The sequence below is a fragment of the Hoplias malabaricus genome, chromosome Y, assembly GCF_029633855.1.
Source record: "Hoplias malabaricus isolate fHopMal1 chromosome Y, fHopMal1.hap1, whole genome shotgun sequence".
NCBI lineage: Eukaryota > Metazoa > Chordata > Actinopteri > Characiformes > Erythrinidae > Hoplias > Hoplias malabaricus.
Window position 1 is genome coordinate 17,688,109 of NC_089820.1, and position 21,273 is coordinate 17,709,381.

Sequence of the window (21,273 nt, forward strand, 5' to 3'; positions counted from 1 at the left end):
GAGCGCGGCTGGCTTGTGTCAGTGTAATTTGTACTGGTGAACAATGTAGTGGAGGGAATCCCCACTCACCCAGGTCTAACACCTCACGCACTCCCCCTCATTGTATTACTCCAACACTGCATAGGAGAGATAAATGGATTGGACCGCGTCCCAGCCATTGGTTGGTGGAGGCAAAGTGAAAAGTGCTTCACCATAGGCTTGTGCCTGCTGTAAAATTCCTGTTGCCATGGCAGCTGGGTGAACTGCCCAAATATTCTGGTGCAGCGCTTGGCTCGTATGAAATGTCTCAACTCAATCTGGTGAATGCATAAAATTAAGGCAGAGAGATGGGCAAGCCAAGGCTCCTTAAAATACTGCAGCTGTGAGCTTCCAGTCTACAGCACGAGCAGGGTCAAGACTGCACATCTTCATTTAGAAAAACAGAGATGGAAAGGTTGATAATGAGGCTATGAGAATGATAAATGAGGGACTGAATCTCATAGCAATGGCTCATCTGTACTGCACTTCAAATGAATTGTGATTTATATATTGGAATTATGTTGGTCACCCAGATAAATATCAATACATTATTTGTTAGTTTAGAAATACATGGAACATTCTGCAAGATTTGACATTTTTACAGCAAAATGCATTGCTCTGACAGAAGTGGTATCTCTCTCTCTCTCTCTCTCTCTCTCTCTCTCACACACACACACACACACACACAATAAATAACCAATATCATGAGTTCTCATATCGACATCATTGTAATTTACAAAACCTCTGAGGTATTTCCCTCAGTGCACAAGCCTGAAAATGCTGTCAATATACAAATATTGCTTTTAGAAGTCGAGATTGTCACAGAAAAATTATTTAACATAGTAAGGAAATGAAGCCTTTACAGACGACTGAATGTCCTTTAAATTGTGTTTTTTGTAAGCTTTCCCAGGCTGGGAGTGTGAGGAAACCATACAACAGCACACTCACTGACCACTTATAGGTCCATGGAGGTCTGTTAACAGGGAGGTGTACAAGCTACAGTCAAAACCTGTAGAATCCAGTCAGATATGATCCTATTCGTCCTAGGAGACATGCTTGCTGGGATATTTTTCCACAATTCTAAAATTATGTCCTAATATTTGTTTTGATTTTTTTTTCTTCAGAGCAAATCTAAAGTTTGAACCGTACTCAACCTTTTCTTCTTCTTTTGCCTGGTTCCATTTGCCACTTTTGGAAAGTCCTTGACTTACTTTCCTGGATGTGTCTCTTTATTATTGTATCTGCTTTAGTCATTTTAGAAGCACAGATGTGTGTTTAGGAGGTTGTTTTTCTGAATGTAAGCGTTCCTCGAAGGGGAACATAATTTCAGTGACACATTTGGGAGGAGCGTTTTTCAGGAGGACACGGCTGTAACTCAACTGTTATGGGGGGGCGGGGGGGGGGGGTGGACGACTACTGACGTGCAGACTGACCAATTAAATGTTTACAGGGAAGGTTATCGACCAATAATGGTAGCTCTACAGTCACAAGATTTTAGGCTACTTCACCACGCCCCCTTCTCACTCAAGCGAACCAATCGGAGTAGGGGAGGGCGGGACTAGTTTGTGAACGAAACGCTTCTCAAAGTTCTATGTAAGCTCTAGAAAAACAAAATCCCGGATGTTTGTAAAATTCTGCCCGGACATTTTTTTAAGTCTAAAAAAGAGGACATGTCCGGATAAAAGAGGACATCTGGTCACCCTAGTTAAAGTGGCAATACAGGACACCGAATTGTTTTGACTACAATAAAATTAAACCATTGTCTCTGAGTTCAGCAAAGTAGCTTCTGTATGGACCAGACCTGTGAGTAAAATGAACCTTAAACTGTGCAGTATGTTTTCTGTTCCAGAAAACTGTGGTGCTGCAGTTGATTTATTTCTTTAAGCTACTTGTTGCCAAGTGGTTTGTTTTCAGCTTTCTCTCCAGACTCTCACCATTAACTGTAGAAGATGTCATTTGCTAGGTGCTTGAGATTGTTTTGAAGGAACAGAAAAGAAGACAGAACAAAACAGTCTAATTAAAACAAGTTCTATCCAGTCTGCAAGACCTTTTTTTTTACCCTACAATCCCCTGAAAGCATGCGTCCATGAGCTTTATTCATGCAAACGTAAATATTATCAGATACCAAGAGTTTGCTGACACACACTCATCCAACAATTCATCATCTATTAAGAGATTTAATAGTGAAGTTTGCTGCAATAACAGCTTCTATGATTCTAAAAAGGAAGAAGAATAGATATCGGATGTTGGATCGTAAAAATCAATACAATATGTATTATAAGGTTAGACAAGACATATGTGTGGAATTGAACACACTAGCTGCTGAATACACTAATCAAAAGGAGTCTCTAGAATAAACCCCTTCCTTCCTTCCTTCCTTCCTTCCTTCATTCATTCATTAATTTCTGCAGCCACTTCATCCTGTTCAGGGTCACATTAGGTCTGGAGTCTACCCAGGACCCGTGAGGGAAAGGCAGCATCACACCCTGGGCAAAGCACGCAGAGGTAACCCATACAGACACATGGAAAACATACAAAGCTCTTCACAGACAGTCGCCCAAGGACCGCTTTGAACCCACAACCCCAGGACCCTGGAGATATGTGACAGTGACCATACCTGTTGGGGGAGGGCAGTAATGTTCCTTTGTACCCCCACGCCCTCAGTTTTCCTGCTGGTCATGGGATCAAACCAGCAATCTTTCAGTCCCAAGGCTGCTTCTCTAACTATTAGGCCATGACTGGGCCCATTACATTTTCATATTATGATATATTCTCTTTAGTACAGTTTACAGCTCTGTGCAGTGAACGCACAGCCACTGAGTCGGAATAACCTCTTCTCCTTAAATTATGAGCTCACTTGTCAGTCCCCCTTCCAGTCACTGTTGAGAGCACATGCAAATGCAGCCGTCACTGCAATTACATACAAATGAACACATTGACCCTGTGACCCAAACGCCCTCAAAACCCAGCATGGATCGGCTACGGCTTTGGTCGATTCCTCCTGAGCCCAAGTGTCATTACTTCAAGATCAATCCAAAATCTGACTGATTTTTTATTTATTTACTTATTAAATTTGACGTTATTTTTAAAGATGCATGCCGAACAGATCTGATCCTTTAACTGTTTAGAATGTAATTTCCCCATAATTTTTACAAAGGTAATCAGCCATGTTTTCTTTTTCCTGAATACAGTTTCAGAGATAAGGTCATGTATAATTTATTTATTTGTTATAATTTTAAATTAAGCCATTCATAACCCCAAAAAGTCAGTATTTCATCAGTGCACTCAAAAAGAATATACTTTTTAAATGTCTGTAGAGCATGTGATTACATGATGACATGCAGGATTCAGTCCAGTCAAAGGGGTCTAGCTCCTTAAGGCTTATTTAAATACACTTTTTCCTCCAAATAGATTTATGACACTCGACTCAAAACTAACTCGGCACACCAGCGTCTCCAAGAGCAACGTGATTAATCACAGTCTGAGGCGCTCGGCTTGAACACAGACAGGCTACAAGAGTCTCATTCATATGCAAATACCGCATCAACCCTGACAGAAAAAAAATCACTCCAGGACCCAGAAATATTCCACAGCAAATCATTTCCTCTTCAAACCCCCAACTGTCTATTTACACCCCCCACCCACCCAGCCTCCTCCGTCTCCGCCTCTTATTTTGTTCCCATTCACTCAAAAAGCGCCTCTAACTGTTTGGGTGACATGTGATGTCCAGCTCGTCCACAAATTAGTTGTTACATTAAATCTGTCAAACAAATTCACCAGCTGAATCAGACTTTAAAACATCGACACGGTGTCTGCATTTCCTATTACACATACATTACAATAACATCTAATTTGTTAATTATGTCAACATCTACCTGAGTGGTCCAATAAAGACCATGACCCACCGTCCTCAGCTCAAAGCCACTTAGAAGATTATAAATAAAAAGGAGCTTTCTGTTTAAACTGCACAGGTACACGCAGACCTGGGATCTGTGTAAGCAGTAGGCTTTAGTAAAGGTCTGTGCACAATCAGCCCCATTAGCCAAGCTCTAAGGCTTGGAACTGGAAGGTCGCTGGTTCAGTTCCCACGACCTGCAGGAAAATTGGGGAGTGAAGGAACAGCACTGTCCACTTCCCTCAATCCAGAATTGAGGGAATCCCTTGAGCAATAAACCCAACTGTTCCCCAGGCACTGGGGACGACTGCCCACCGCTCTGTGTGTGTGTTCACTGCCACGGCTGGGTTAAGAGCAGAAGAAACATTTCATTGTACTTTGTACAATGACAAATAAATGCACATTTATATATTTATATATACACAAGTTCTGCTGTAACAGGATGACAGCTGCCACAGATATGAAATGTGGAGGTGTAGGAGTATAGCAGATGCCCAGAATGGAATGGTTTACGGGTCTCGAAGCAAGTTAGCAGGAGTAAAACAGTCAATCCTCCATTAGAATGATTGCATGTGAGCATTGGGATGACAGCACCATCATCTCAGTTCACCACATTTCCCTGTGTCAATGAATCAATGAATCTACAGCATTTCTATAAAAGCAAAGTTTAGTTACCAAAAGCTAAACAAGTAAGTTTTCGGCCTAGACTTAAAAAAATTGCTGTTAACCCAGCAAAAGTTTTTTAGAGTGTTTGGGACTAGGAGAAAGCCAGCATCCTGTGATCTAAGTAGAGGTGATGGCTCATAAGAGAAAATGATATCATGCAGGTATTCAGGGGTGAGACCAGGCAGGGCTTTATACATCAATAAGAGAATTTTCTAATCAATAAGAAATAAGCCTGGAAGCCAGTGCAAGGTTTTAAACCTGTGTGGACCCTGGCTGCAGCATTCTGAACTAACTGAAGTTTACAGAACAGTGAGTTAACATAATCTAACACTGAAGAAATAAAGGCATCAAGTAGGACCGGGGCTTTTCTTAATATAGCACTATTTTTGAAGATGAAGAAAAGATGTCCTAGTAATGTTATCTGTCTGTTCATCAAATAATCGATCTGAGCTGATTGTTACCCCAAGGTTTTTCGCTGTTGACTCAGAGGCTAAAGAGAAATCTTTCGTATTTAACATCAAGTCTGAGATGTACAGTAATATCTGAATGAAAATATGAATGGAAACCCCCCATAGCAGTGCACAGTAGTTCTGTTTTCAAATAAAGTTACATTACTCCAGCAGCCATGTTCAGTCCAAAGAGAATGCAAATGGTTGAAAAAGAAAAAAAATAGTACAAGAGCAAATGCTGGTGGAATTCCACATTAAAGCTGTTAATGAAAACACATAAAGACGTGCTATATCCTCTGAAATGATTAATGAGTCTGGAAGATGCTGGGGGTATATGGAATGAGGGCGCACTCGGCCATGCTTGACTGTTTTGATATGGATGCTCTGCATGTCATTCTCTTTATTGTACAAAAAATTTCCCTCTCTCCACTTATGTATGGGCAACATGTCTAAAGCCTCATCAATCATCCTTTCTGGTGCTCACTTTGTGCCACTTCCTCCCAAGAAAAGTGTACTTTAAAAAGTCCTGTAACTTACATTCTTCTTGTATTTTTTCTTTTTTATTCACTTTTGACATGAAGCTGCATCTACTACAACGTGTGCAGTTTTAAAAATGTTTTATAGGGTGGATCTAAACTACTGTATGTTAATTAGCTGGATATATGCAAGTACATATTTGTGACATCACAAAAATGTCAAATTCAACAGAGTTTTTATGGACAGGGGAGTGAATAAAATAATTTGGTTATAATAATAATGGTTTTAAATAAAAATAAAACCCTTTAAAATGGAGGGATACTCTCTCCATTCCTTGTTTCTGTGAAGTGACTCCAGGTGTTTGATAGATCTTTCCAAAATCTACTTGCAGCAATGCTGTCAGTAAAATACTCAGGTTACAGTCGGGTAAAAAGGTGCTTTTATTCCTTGTAATTAGTGAAGCCAACCCAAGGCTCGATGCAGACACCCATTTTTCTCCCTCGCTCCCTCCCACCCCCCAACACTCTCTCTCTCTCTCTCTCTCTCTCTCTCTCTCTCTCTCTAAACAGAAAGAGAAAAGAGGGGTTTGTGAGGTTAGCTTCTCCACCTCTGAAGTGAGCCTTTTCCCCAAGAGCTGCTTTTAAAAACACCATAACTGCACTGTTATGGAATGCCACTTGTTAACTTTGCTTTGGAGACGCTACACTCATTCACCATTTCTTCCATACTGGCGGGGGTTTGCTGTTCACTAGAGACTGCAGTGTTGTGCCAAATTGGCTCATTTATTTCCTCAGAAACAGGCAAGGCTAAATTTATTTTAGAATAATCTATGTTTCCAAACTTATTGAGACTTATTAAGAGCAATTCAACTTAGACATTAGAGATACAGGTCTTTGTCTTTGCTCACTCAAAGTTTTATAATCTTCTTTGTAAAAGAAAACAAACAAACAAACACACACAAAAAAGGTGCTCTGGAGTCTAAGGTCACCTGCTCCATGGCTGGCTAGATTGGAACAATGTTCTTATATGCAGAGGTGTGGAGCAATGGAACTGCGCTCTCTTTGGGAGCGTCCAAAGTATTTTCCAATACCTTTGGGAAAAGTTGGAGTGTCCAAATATGTGATCCAAGACCTCAGTTATGCTCCAGTGACTGAATGAAATAAAAAATCCTCACTACTGCAACAACAACTGAACTCCTCAGTGGAAACCCTTCATTTCAAAATCTTTGGTACATTCAGTGTATTTTAGAAATCAAAATAAAACAGATAATACTTTCCTTTTCATCTTCAATAAAGTGGCATATTTAAAATTTTAATCAAGGTTTATTGCATTCCACAGGTGATAATGCATTATTAGTTGCTATTCATTACTTACTGAGAGCTCAGATAGCTGTGAAAGCAGTTGAGTTCTTGTCTGGATGATGACTGGATGGACTTATGTGTTTCTTGTGCTGGTGTAATTCTCTCCACTGTGCAACAATTTTTTTTGTTGTTTTTTCTTTCCTTCCCTTTTTTTGTTTGGAATTCAAGACCACTCTGAGCAAATACATTATATAACTGTTCAGTTTTTCCATGTGGAGTGTTTTGTTTCTTTCTTTCTTTTCTTCTTTGAAAGCACTCTGGCATCATTAAGAACCCTGGGCAGAGACAAGCACATAAGGACAATAATGTGGAATTTTAAAAAAGACAACAACAACAAAAGAAAAAAAAGAAAAAAAATGAGTAAAGATCCAAAAATGTCAATGTTAATGAAAAGAGTCTCCTGTCGTCCCCTAGGTGCCTCAGATCCATACCCAAACTGGTCCTGACCATTCACAGCTGGTTTAGCTTTCGCTCTCCTTGAGAAACTGCACCCCTGTGCCCTAGCTGCAGCACATTATTGTAAACATATAATTTCATAGTGAACACAGCTCAGGTTGTTGGCTGTTTGCCGCCGTTTCATTTGGAGCAAAACTGGGGATGCGGCCAACATCTGGTGTGTGTCAGAACTAAAGGTTTCTAGCCATTGCTCGTCAAACTGGACTCAGCTGTCAAGAAGTCGATATAAAGCAGAACGGGCTTTGATTAATCAAAGGTGTAGCTTTAATAACGGGGGCCCCATTTTCCAAATATCCTGAAGCAGGGCAGATAAAAAGATACAATGGTGTTGTATGTAGACAGATACAGTATGTGTTGTGCTTTGGGAAGTGAGCCTAATGTACACAGAAGATGTTAAAAAAGCCCAGCTGGACGCTTGCAGTTTCATGCAGTTTCACACTGGGGATTAAATTCAGCAGTGTTTTCTGATTCTAACACACTATTAGTTTCTTCAGAAGCTCTTTTTAAAGAGCTCTGCATGCCACTTCAAAACCCTGCTGTGAAACCTTCTAGAATGGCTACCTTCCCTGAAGCACAGAACTAAAGCCTTGATGAATTTATGAATGAAAGCCAGCAAAAACCATTCAGAGTGAGATATCGGAGACAGCAAATCAGATAAGAGAGCTAAGTCTGAACATCCATAAAGACTTCATGCAATACGGAAAAGCCCTAAAGGGGTACGTTCACTATGAAAGTGATCTTCTAAAATGACCCCAAACAAGACAATAACAGATTTCGGTGAAATATGACATCACTGTAAATCTGGGATATTGTCAAATTTGTAAATGTGATGGTTCATTTTAGACCAAATGACCTGTCCTTAAATGCACTTGCTGTTAGCAACTGTTGTGAGGTTGAGCAGTTTTACAGAATTTAATAAAAAGTCTCAGTCATGCTGATGAATTGAGATAGCAATTTACACAGGGTGCGTTTACAGGGATTCCAGTTTAAAATGTTATGTCACCAAACTGGACTATGTGGTTACAGCTAATTTCACAAAAACAGTTGTTGTAGTAGACTTCCTACTGAGAAAAAGGAAATGCTAGTGTTAGCATGTTAGCATATTTCCAATTTCTAATCTGCCTGGTTTTAATTAACTACAAAAACATAGTGATATGTCATTTTACAAACTAGAAACTCGTTGCTATGAAGTGAATCTTAACTGCTCTTTAACTAATCTTAAAACATTTTGCTAAACGAGAATTTCTAATCACATGCTTTAAACGACCAAATCTGTATGTGGAACATGGATAAACGTGTGATTCATTAACTGAGTAAGAGGTTTATTAATTATTTGTCTGTAACTGCTTATCAAGCTCAGGGTCACCGATACAAATATATATATATATATATATATATATATATTTGTTCTTTACCGAACATTATATTAGAGAAATACACACTAAAAGTAAGAGGCAACTAACCAGTTGTCAGGTATAAATACAGCATTTACATATACTAAACATACAGATTTAACAAAAAATCTGAATAATAGAATAATAAGTTATTCTTCCCCCTTATATTCCATTTAAATATAAAACCTACAGTCAATTTGAAAACAACAGTTATCAAAATTAAAAGTCTGCCTCTTGGTCAACTTTCTCAGGTGAAGCCAAAAAAAAAAAAAAAAAAAAACCCAGACAATTACTGCAATCACCGAGTCGTTTTTTTCCCCTCTCACTCTTACAGGACGGCAAAGTATGTTATTATTATTATTGCAAACCTTTCTGTGTGAGTTATGGCACAGAACATTCTCTCCCTTTGAGAATTCTCTGGCTGCGTGCCACAGCGGCTGGAAGCCATCACAAACTCCAATTACTGTCTGTCTGTGTCAACATCTGGAAACCACTTCTGCTGTTTCGGCTGTCTGAATCCTAGTGTGAGGAAAGTTGTTGGCCATATATAGCCAACCTATTGTATGTGGAATGTAGTACAGTGATGTGCAGAGAGACAACTTAGGTGTCTTTTTTGCTCTGGCTCGACGGCCACTAATGACCTCATAAGATCTGTTTATAATGAGATGTGTGTTGTAATTAAGATGGATATGAGCAGTCAGCGCCCTGACTTGGCAATTGCATGCAGGCATTAATCCCATGTTTGCTCTTTTTAGTTTTGCACTGGATTTCCTAGAGTGAGCCATATGTGCTGAATCTAACTTTTATTAACACTGTGTAAACAGCACGCCTAAATAATTTCACTCTTGCGTTAAACATTTGAGATTACTCAACACTTAGAGGGTTGTGATGATTCAGTGATGCAGTTAACGCTGTGCTAAATGGTAGCAATGAGCTTCTATTGCTTGTTAAATAAATGAGTCTATAACTGCAAATCTACAGGAAAAAACTTTCCACACTAAACATGTCTCAGCTTTGTGACTATATTTGTTATAAAAAGGAAACGTTGACTATATAGCCTTTTAGACATGGTACAGTGACTATTTAATAAAGCAGCACTGCAGTTTCCCACTGACATTTGAACGCATTTGTTGTCAACCAAAACGTAACAATGGACTGTGGTAATACAATGTTTGTAGAGTTTAAAATTAATAAGCAAGATGATTTTATTAAAAAAAGATCATGAAAGACTGCAGACAGTATTTTTTTTAATGTCCATTGAAATCTTTATGCCTTTCCTGACGCCTTGAAGGCCCAGAGGGTTCCATACTGCCATTTTCCTTTTGCAGTTCCACCCACTGCTTATTAAACATTGTTTTTCCTTGTTATTGTGTGTGCCAAACTTCAGACAGTAGAATGACCTCAATATCTTTTAGCAGAAAATACTTAAGTAAGGCAAAGCACTTAAAGAAGTACAATATTCTGTACATGGCACAATACCACTTTTCTGATGTTGATTATTGAAACCTTGGTATATTAATATTACTGGTGCTGATTCCATATGTTTGTAACTGAAGCATTAGTTTGTAACTGTTATCATTAGCATCTAAACTACTCAAACACTTCACTACTGTATGGTACCACAAGATAGATTTGTTAGAGTTTATTTCACCCAGTTTTTTTTGCTACTGATATGACAGATCATATCAGTAGAAACAGTAAAGATCTCTGTTTTCCCCGAAGCAAAGATTAAAAATACAGTACAAAGCATTTTTCTAAGTAGCTGTTCATGTTTATTTCATGATGCTTAGACAGCTTTCAGCCCTAAAATGAGGTGCAATAAATGGCCCCATGCCTTTTTCACTTATGTTCCCTGTTTATGAGCTTCAGATCTGATTATTTCTCCATCAGCCTGGTTTCAGGCATTTGGTTTAATGACCTGCTTTTCTCGACATGCCAAACAAGAGGCTGAAATGATTAGGTGAAAAGCCTTGAGAAAGAAAATAAATAAATAAATAAATAAAATAAACAGTAGAAGTAAGCAGTGGTGCTGAATTATGAATCAAGGAAAACCTCACATTGTGTGAGTGTTCTCTCTATCTAGACGGAATATTAGTGTAATTGCTTCTATAGCTCCACTTCCACATGGTTATCTCATCAAGTTCTTTGCCAAGGCCTTCGCTGCAAAAGGCAAAGCTGCATTCCAAAGATTGGGAGTCATGATGTATCAAGTTGGATTGACTTTGGCAGGATTGGGAGAAACACAGATGCAGAGGGTTCTGCTCTCGTATTGTTCCACAGCCAGCTGTGCTCACTGGCTTCAGCTCATTGCTTAATAAGTTATTAAACCCTGAAAATGAGGTGCCAAAGACCAGGAAGATTTTACCACCAAATAGGTTTTGTAGGAGACACACTGCAAAAACATTCAGATGATTTGGCAAGTATTCATGTCTTAAATTCAGCCGACAAATCTGATGTTTCTTGTTACATCAATGTTTAAATAATAATAATTATAGTAATTAAAAATGCGTGTCTTTTCAAGGAATATGAGATGTATTGACTATATTTACGATGGCTTTCCCTGCCATATTTTATACTCAGTTTCCTACACGGCTAAAGCATTTTGATTTGAGAATGCATGTTTATGTAAAAGGTGGTCACACACTGGTTAAAAAATTGTGGAGAAATGTATGCATGAAATATTGATACATCTACACACACCAAATCAAGCCTAATAAAAACACAGGTAAAACATTTTAGATAGATCTCTTCTGCCCCCTGGTGTTCAGACATTATAGTGATCACATTAAGTCTGCAGGAGATGATCATACCTATAGTAGTAGCTACGCAGTGATGAATATATAAATTATAAATATATACATTCTCTGCCGTTAAAAAATAGCAGCTCATAGTTCGTAACTGTCACCAGAACACTTCACCTCTCTAAACAAATTCTTATCAAACATATATCATTATTAAGTATCTTTCCCCAGAATATTTTCCAGTGGACATATATATATATATATATATATTATTTCAATATTTATTTTATTATTTAAATTTAAAATATTATTTTGTATTATTTACATTTAAATGTTTCAAGTTCAAGTTTCATATTATTAACGAAAATGAAACTTTCCAAATCTTACATTAAAAACATTTTGTTTCATTTTTCTTGTTTGGCAAAATGTACACAACTCTCTGCATTTCCTGGTTTTCCTGCCCCTTCCTATTTACATGAAATGGTTCAGTCCGCCCTTAAAACAGGTGTAGACTGTGGCCGGCGGCAGTGCACTGAGACTGGGAGAAAAACGTCGTGCTGCGTTTGAGAGAAAACAAAAACACACACACAAAAAAAAACAAAAACAAAAAAACAATCAGAGCGACAGTATGACTCCCAGTTTCACAAGAATAAAGGTGGGTGGTGTCTGTGAGTGGTGGAAATTCCAAAGTAAAAACTGTTCAACTTATTTATTTACTTATTACCATATTTACAAAAAACCTATATGAATAAATCCATTCATTCATTATCTGTAACCGCTTATCCAATTCAGGGTCGCGGTTATATGAAAAAATACAAAATAAATAAATAAATAAATACACAGTATTTATAAATTACTTTTCTTTTACTCCACATTCAATCACTGCAATCTAAGATTTTAGCCCCTATTCCAACTAAATGCCTCTTCACCACAACACATCCCTACTTCCAGCTGCAAAACAATATCACAAGCTCTTATACTTCTCATTCTGGCCTGTGTTGGTTTTTGCTGGTCTAGTTTTGGTCAGGTGCTGGTTTAGTGGTCACCCACAGGATGCCTCTGCTGGCTGTATAGCATAACAGCACCCAAATATAATATACAGTCGCTTGTCAATTTTAGGTTTGAACCCAACAGCTGTCCCTCACACATTGATGAATGGACCAATGGAATGGACCAAGTTATATATATATTTTTTTATTATAAAATATTTTTACATTTACTTATACTGAAAGGTTGCTTCTCCAGTAAAGTTTGTATTTTGTAGATACATGTTTTTAATTGGACTGCACTGGAGGGTGATGAGGTCACGCCCCTCGCTCTACAGTCAGACCGTCCAATCAGAAGATTTTAGGCTACTTCACCACGCCCCCTTCTCACTCAAGCGAACCAATCGGAGTAGGGGAGGGCGGGACTAGTTTGTGAACGAAACGCTTCTCGTAAACTCTATAAAAACACAATCCCGGACGTTTGTGAAATTCCACTCATTGCCCATTTTATCAGATCCACTGACCATAGAGGAGCACTGTAGTCCATCTGTTAATCTGCATACTTTAATCCCCATTTCACCCTGCTCTTCAATGGTCAAAGAGCACCTATGATTTGGGAGGTAGATAATTTCAAGTGCTGCAGTGACACTGACGTGTGTTAGTGTGTGATCAGACACAGCAGGGCTGCTCAGGTTTTTAAAATCCTCAGTGTCCCTGCTGGACTGAGAATAGTCCACCAACCACATATATCCAGCCAACAGCATCCTGTGTCCACAGATGAAGGACTAAAGGATGACAAACACAACATTTGCAGCAACAGATGAGTTACTGTTTCTCACTTTACATCTACAAGGTGAAACAATGAGGTAGGTGTGTCTAACAGCTGACAGTGAGAGGACACTGTTTAACAACTAAAGCAGTACTGCTGTTTCTGATCCTCTTGTATCAGTGGGATTAATATTTTGCGTGTTTTCTGAAGCCTAGGCCATTTAACTAGAATAAGTGCAGCTAATTGCATCCAGACTGCACTCTTTTCTGTTAATTGAATTTTATTTCCCAGTCTTGGGAAGATACAAATCCATTTAAGCCACACAGAGTTCACAGCGGAAAATAATAGACTCAGACTCAGTCTGTTATGACTTTGTAGTTTCGGAGTTTAATTTTGTGATTTGTAACAATATGTTACAAATATGCTGAAATCTGACGGTAATAAATTCAATCTGAAGAAGATTTAGCTTGCCCTTATGTCCATAAGAAATTCACTTTAATTTTAAGAATGAAAATCTATACCTAAGGCTATAAAGTCAAGCACAGTTGAGAAATCTTCATAAACTAAGGCAGTATAATGAGTTGTACAGAGGAGGTCAGTGATTATATACAAGTCACTAGTCAGAATTTTGCAAAATCTCTGCCTTATACCACTGTAGCTGAGTGCATTTACTTTAGGATGGCAGCACTCAGGATCATCACAACTCTGCCATGAAGCAGTAGTCTACACAAACTCACAGCTCAGGACCGCTGAGTGCTGTCAAAGCCTACCCTCTTCTGCACTAGACTAGAGAGTTACAGACTGCTTCTGAAGGCAAAATCAGTAAATGAGCTCTGAATTGGCAGCTTATTGATATGGGTTTTGAAGAATGAGCTGCTGCACCCAAGCCTAAAATCACTGGAATGTTGACTGGAATGGTGGAATTATTTTTTCTTTATGTTGGCCCCTTATATTGTGAAGGGTAATGTGAATGCTATAGCATACTACAGGCAGATAAAAATTCTAGTTTGTGGCTACACCTTGGTGGAGGCCCTTTCCTGTTCTAGCATGGTTAGCACATTACTTACCCCAGCGTTTTGGAAGTGTATATTCCACAAGGTTATACAGGTGTGATGCTCAGGTGTCCAAAGAATTATTCACATTCCATTGGCAATAAAGTTAATGGATGTATGCAGTCATAAATATAATGTGAGATAGATACGTTTCTTAATACATTTGCTTTTATTTTTATTTTAGTTTTCTTATTTCTGCATTAACTGTAAGCCAAAACTTAAATAAATTAATACATTTAAAATTAATAAATAAAAAGGACCAGTATCGCTTCAGACATTCCTGAATTTATTATAATTACAATCTTGGGTACACATTACAAAATCATAACAATTTATTATTGTGTTGGGTCAGGTTAGCACAGACTATACCAGAATTGATCAGGACTCTTCTGTTTATTCTTAGAGGTTATGTTTTGTATCTCATGACCGCAAGGGCGGTACTTCCTGAGTGGATGGATGTTCCACGCGCGTGTGCGCTCTAGACCAAGAACGTATACAAAATTAGTCACATGTGACCTTGCACGTGATGTCACCGAAGCTATATTTACCTGTGACTCACGGCAAACCGCCTCTTTTCTCGTCTTGCCTCGGACCGATAACCGTTCGTTGACACATCGTCGGAGCTAAAGTTTATTTTTTCCACTGTCCTCCATGAGCTGTTACGTTCAGTCTATCGCAGACATTGATCTTAACACCGCTTTGTAATTATCACCTAGATTTTTTACTCGGTGTTCAGCTCATATACACTCTCTCTGGCAACGAGGTATTTGACGTAAGTTTTTTCGCTACTTGGAGTTTCAGCTCAGTGTTCGGATTTAAACACTTGTTCTCTGTGTGTGGAGCTCACTTGGAGTTTACTCAGTGTGTAGCTTGCATACCTCTCACTCCAGCAGTTGCGCCAAGTGCACGTGTGTGGTGTTGCAGTGTAGGTTGAACTCACTTGGAGCCTTTGCTCGGTGTACGTTCGTAACTCACGCCCCAGCAAGCGCAACGAGATCGGGTAAATATATTGAGCTCACTTGGAGTTTTATTAGCTAGCTCGTTACTAACTTCGGTGTTCATGGGTTTTTTATTTATTTATTTATTTATTTATTTATTTATTTTATCCTACTTAGTTTTATTCAGTGTTATGTTTCAATAATACTGAGCACATGTACTAAGCATACTTCGAGTTATTACTCGGTGAGCGAGTTTGCGTGAGTGCGTACGAGTGAAATATTATATACTTTACTCTGGCAAGCATGTGATTGTATTGCGAACCCATCAGGGTTTCCTCTCAGTGCCACACTTTCAAGATGTTTTCTCAAACCTGTTGTACACAGGGCCTCTCCACACTAGAAGCGGATGATGGACATGATTTGTGCCCCTCTTGTTTTGGGCTGGAGCACCTTCGTGAGGCCATAACTAACTCATTTATAAATTGTGCTATTATTCCGCTCGACAGACGTCGCGAGCGACTTGGTATGTTAGGAGAATGAAGTGAGGCTGTGCCAAGGCCACAGCACACTGAAAAAAAGGCTCTCAAACGACCTTTGGATGCCCCAGATAGGTCTCTGAAAAGAATAAATTTCAAGGGAGCTGCCACCCTTGATCGCCGCTGATGGTGGAACTGCAGAAGGCTCATCATATGGATTATTGGGAGAGCTATGTCACAGACCCATGGGTCTTGTGAACCATGTTACTGGGCTACAGGCTGCAGTTCCATCATCGGCCTCCGCTTAGCACCTCGCCGAAGGTTGTCTTCAATATCTGTTTCAGATATTTTGCATGCCTCAATTCTCTTGAAGGAAGTTTGTTCCCTCCTCATGAGAGGCGCAGTAGAGGTTGTAGACCCTCATGTTCTAGGGGGTTCTCTCCTTTCGAATGCTCCACAGTGCTGCTGTACTCAGTAGTGTCATAAAACACTAAAGGGGAGTGGACCTCTAGGACTTCATGTCCCAGTGTTTCTAGAACACTGAAGGCTTCTCCGCTTTGCATTTCAGGGAAACGTGTACCAATTCAAAGTCTTGCCTTTTTGGCTGTCTCTAGCCCCAAGAACATTTTCAAAATGCATGCACGTGGCCTTGAAACCACTTCTCAACCAAGGCCTAAAGGTCCTCCTGTACCTGGACAATTGGCTGGTTTACGCCCCCTCCAGGGAACGAGCACTTCAGGACACTCAGACTGCTGGACTATGCTCAGGCCCTGGGTCTGTCTATAAATTGGCAGAAGAGCATCCTCCTTTCATCCCAGCGTATCCAATTCATCGGTATGGTTCTGGATTCCTGTACGATGATGGCCTTACTGCCCAAGGGGCGTGTTCAGACTATTGTGACTCTGATCGGCTCTCTGAAAATAGGAGAGGGCGGTACCTGGTTCTGCTCCGACTCATGGGTTTCCTCACTGTTGCAGCTCAAGTCATTGCTCTGGGCAAACTTTATTTGAGGCGCTTCCAGATTTGGGTAATGTCCCTCAGACTGGACTCTGTACACCACAGGCATGTGCAGGTTTATATCTCACGAGTGTCTAGTAACACTGAGGCCTTGACGTTCTCTGAGGTTTCTCCTGTGCTTACCCACATGCAGAGAAGTCCAGATATTTTGGAAGCCTCAGCAGGTAAAGCTGTGACTGGAGTTCTTTCTTCCACATCTGCATGGCAGGCATGTGCTAGTGCGTTCAGACCACCTAACGACTGTATAACACATTTACATTTTACATTTTTACATTTACATTTATGCATTTGGCGGACTCTTATATCCAAAGCGACTTACAAAAGATGATCTAACATTCATTACAGCACAATTTATGCAAAATACATTACATTAAGTGCAATATGCCAGGAAGTAATAAGTGCATTAAAGACATTCAGTGCAAGAGATACTCTCGGAAGAGCTGGGTCTTCAAGGATTTCTTGAATGCGGAGAGGGTTCCTGTTGCTCTGATAGTGCTTGGAAGCTCGTTCCACCAGCATGGTACCAGAGATGAGAATAGCCTTGACTGACCTGTATGTGGGGTTGGTCGTGTTAGTTGGCGCTCCTTTGAGGAACGGAGAGGGTGGGCGCTAGCGTATGGTTTTAAGAGTCTATTGAGGTAGATGGGAGCAGAACCAGTGAGTACTCTGAAGGCCATCATTAGTGATTTAAATTTGATGCGAGCAGCTAAGGGTAGCCAATGCAGCTCAACTAATAGGGGCGTGACATGTGCTGCAGCATCTGTAGTCTCACAGCACAGGCCGGAATACCTGTCAGGAGGGCGTTGCAATAATCTAGACGGGAGATTACTAACGTCTGAACAAGGAGCTGTGTTGCATGTTGACTTAGGTATGGCCTAATCTTTCTTATGCTGAATAGGGAGAAGCGGCACGATCAAGCTACAGCGGTAACGTGATCTGCGAAGGTCAGCTGGTCATCAACCATGACACCCAGGTTTCTTACAAGCTTGGTGGGAGCCACTGATAGGGACTCTAGCTTGATGCTGATGTTGTGGAGAAAAGCTTGCTTGGCTGGGAGGACCAGTAGTTCAGTTTTGGATAAATTCAATTGGAGGTGATGTTCCTTCATCCATGTAGATATGTCAGAGAGACAGTCAGAGACACATCACATCAACACACATCATTATGGCAGAACCAGGTCCAAACCTCTATTGGACCTGGTGGAAGAATTGTGGATGTGGGCCCACAAGTGGTTCCTCTCCCTGCAAGTAGTGCATTTGGCGGGAACATCCAATCAGACAGCAGATATGCTCTCCAGACCACTGGAGACTTAATCCAAAGATCATCTGAAAAATATGGAAACGGTTTGGTCAGGCAAATGTAGATGTCTTTGCCTCCTCAGACACCACTCATTGCAGTCTGTGGTTCTCAGAACATGCCCAGGACAGCCCTCTGGGTCAAGATGCCCCGGCTCACTACTGGCCAAGGGTATTGCTATACATGTTGCCTTCTCTTTCCCTCCTTCATTCACTCCTGGTCAGAATACGAGAAGGAAGTCACATAGTCCTTCTGGTGGCACCGCGCCGGCCCAGACAACGCTGTGCGCTGGTGCACAGGGCAGTGGGAAGATCCACTCTTGTGCTCAGTGGGTTCTGTGCTTTCCTTCCTACAAATGTTACTGGACGCAGGAAGATCTCCTTCGACGCTGAAGGTCTATGTGGCCTATCTGACCTTGAATGGGCGTGTGTCCCTAAGCTCACACAAGTTAAATTGTGGCCTTCTTAAAGGGTCCATGGAGACTGAGACTTAGGATTCGTCCTCCTCCTTGGGATTTGCCTTTGGTACTTCAGTACCTACGGGGTGACTCATTCAGACTTCTAGATGGGTTTGGTCTCAAGTGGTTGTCTCTAAAGACTGTTCTTGTTGGCTGTAACCATTGCAAAGCAAATTTGTTACCTGCATGCACTTTGTCAGTTCTGAGTGATTCAGGTGGGGATTGGATGAGGCGTCAGTGGTCTTGAAACCAAATCCGGCCTTTCTTCCTAAGGTGCTTAATCCTGAATATGTCAATTAGTCCATCAGTCTGGCAGCTTACGCTGATCAGTTGGATCCTAAGTGTGTTCTCTTGTGCCCTGTCCGGGCACTGAAGCATTATGTGCTGGCTACGGCATCCATACGTAAGACGGATCAGTTGTTTGTCTGCTTCTCTGATGCTAAACGTGGTTGTTGACTCTTTAAGCAGTGTTTGGCTAGCCTATAAAGCCGCTCATTGATCACTCCCAGACCTAGCAACACGCCATTCTGTTAGGGGAGTGTCTACCTCCTGGGCTGCTTTGAGAGGGGTCTCCCTTGTAGACATTTGTGCTTTGGCGACATCCATCATCCAGTCTTGCACAGTCAGTACTGTCCCTGATCACAGATGGAGAACAGAGACACTCCTTGTGACGACGTGGGTCATCCACTCAGTAAGTACCGCACTGGCAGTCGGGAAATACGAAACATAATGCTAGTTATGAATGTAGCTGTGGTTTTGTGAGTAGTGGATGACCGCCAGGGTTCCTGGTCACTCGGCGTGAGAGAGGCGATCCAGTTTCCTGAGGCAGTTTGCAGTGAGTCACAGGCAAATATAGATTCGGTGACGTCACATGCTAGGTCACGTGTCTAATTTGGTATACATTCTTGGTCTAGAAAGAGCACGCATGAGGAACATCCATTCACTCAGTAAGTACCGCCCTGGTGGTCATCCACTACTCACATAACCACATACGTAACTAGGGATTTGTTGATTTGAACCATAGTGGACTGGGTTCGATCAGCCTGGATAATCAAACATCAGTACCTAACTAAATTGGCTTATATGGCTGTGAGTGCCATCAGAACCTCACAGCAATGTTCCAACATCTACAGCAGGAAAGAGGGGACAAACATCTGATTATTACCCTATATTTCAGAATATAGATGTATTTTTTCAACAATACATGTGGACAACAGAAGAGATCTTTTTGCAAAAAATTTGGTGTCTTTTTGTAAAGCAACTGATGTATTGAAAACTATTTACTTTATTATACTATTATATACAAATTTACTTTATAATTAAACTATGTTAATAGTACATTTTTTGTTTATGTAAAGTACAACAATTTATGCTTAATTATTCATTTCTATTTTAGTTGTTATATGTTAAACCCACTTTTCAAACTTGCTTAATATAGAATGCATATTTTTAAAACCTACACTGCTTACACATGATTTGTACCAGTGTCTTTAACATCAGAGACTACCGGATTTCTAAAACACTAATAAGGTTAGTCTGTTTGATGTCACATCTATAATGCTGATAAAAGTCTCTGTAGTTTAAGAATGTAAATGATTTTATGAATTTTTAAGATTTATTTAATGTTGTGTGAATGAATTCTGATGCTTATCTGAACATCGATGCTTAACTTGTCCATTCACTGTTTGATTTTGTTTATCAATATTGGTCCAGATTTTGCCCGTCCAATGAAACGTTTTGTGCTTCCATCCCCCACCCACCACCTTTGTCATTGTCATCTCATCCAAACACTCCACATCTAGTTCTAAAAATAAAACTCTCCCCTTGTTGATGCCCACCTAAACATGACATCTTAGTAATATGTCTGTGTACAGTACATTCTTTTCTGAAAGAAAGCAGTTTTGCTTGAGTTTATTTAACTGAAGCAATTTGGTTTATATCCTACTCATTTGTATTAAAAAGCTAAGTTAAGTACTAAACTAAATTTAAAATAATTTTATTTCAAAAATTGTCCTCTGGAATTCTGGAAGTATTTGTTGATATTTATGTTTGATGCGTTTGTTTGTTTACTTGAAAGAGTTTGATTGAAATATTGGGTTTTTTTGGTACACATTGGTGTCTGCATTATAGTACAGCTTTTGAGCAATCTGAGCAGCGTGCCTTTACTAGTGCTTCATTTCAAAACTTAATAGTTTATATCAAAGGGGCTGATACTCAAAATTAAGTATCTATCAGAAAAGAAAATGTGGTTTTGAGCGATCTATACCATTGTCCTGTAACTAAGCCACATCTAAGCCAGAAACCACATAAGAACATTAATATGAAGGACTTGTCACTAAAAAAAACAGTGACGCGTATTACACTACAGGAAAGAGTGTTATATAGTTCTATACAGCTCAAAGGTGACAGTGAATGACTGATGTTTTCTCACTGTACATTTACAGAATTTACACAGATTGATTACATTAATCCTTTTTGACAGGATAAACACTGCTTAAAGTGTAGCTAAGCGACAGAACAGTGCTCAACACAAGAGGGCGTCTAATGCAGCATTAGTGTTTCATCACCAAGGTCTTTTTTTTCTAGGCCATAACCGTCCCAGAAAAGTAAACTTAAAATTATAAATTACATGGTGTAACAACTTACAGAATTGGCCGATTTTTTGTTCAGAGGTCAAATTGTATTTGTATATTTTTAGTATGAATTAAAATCGTTTACATTTAGAAATATTTGTTAGCAATTAAAAAAACTAAACAGTACTTTTCAGCGTTTTCCCCTCAGTTTGTGAATACTGCATTGAAACGTGAACATTATAAATATATGAG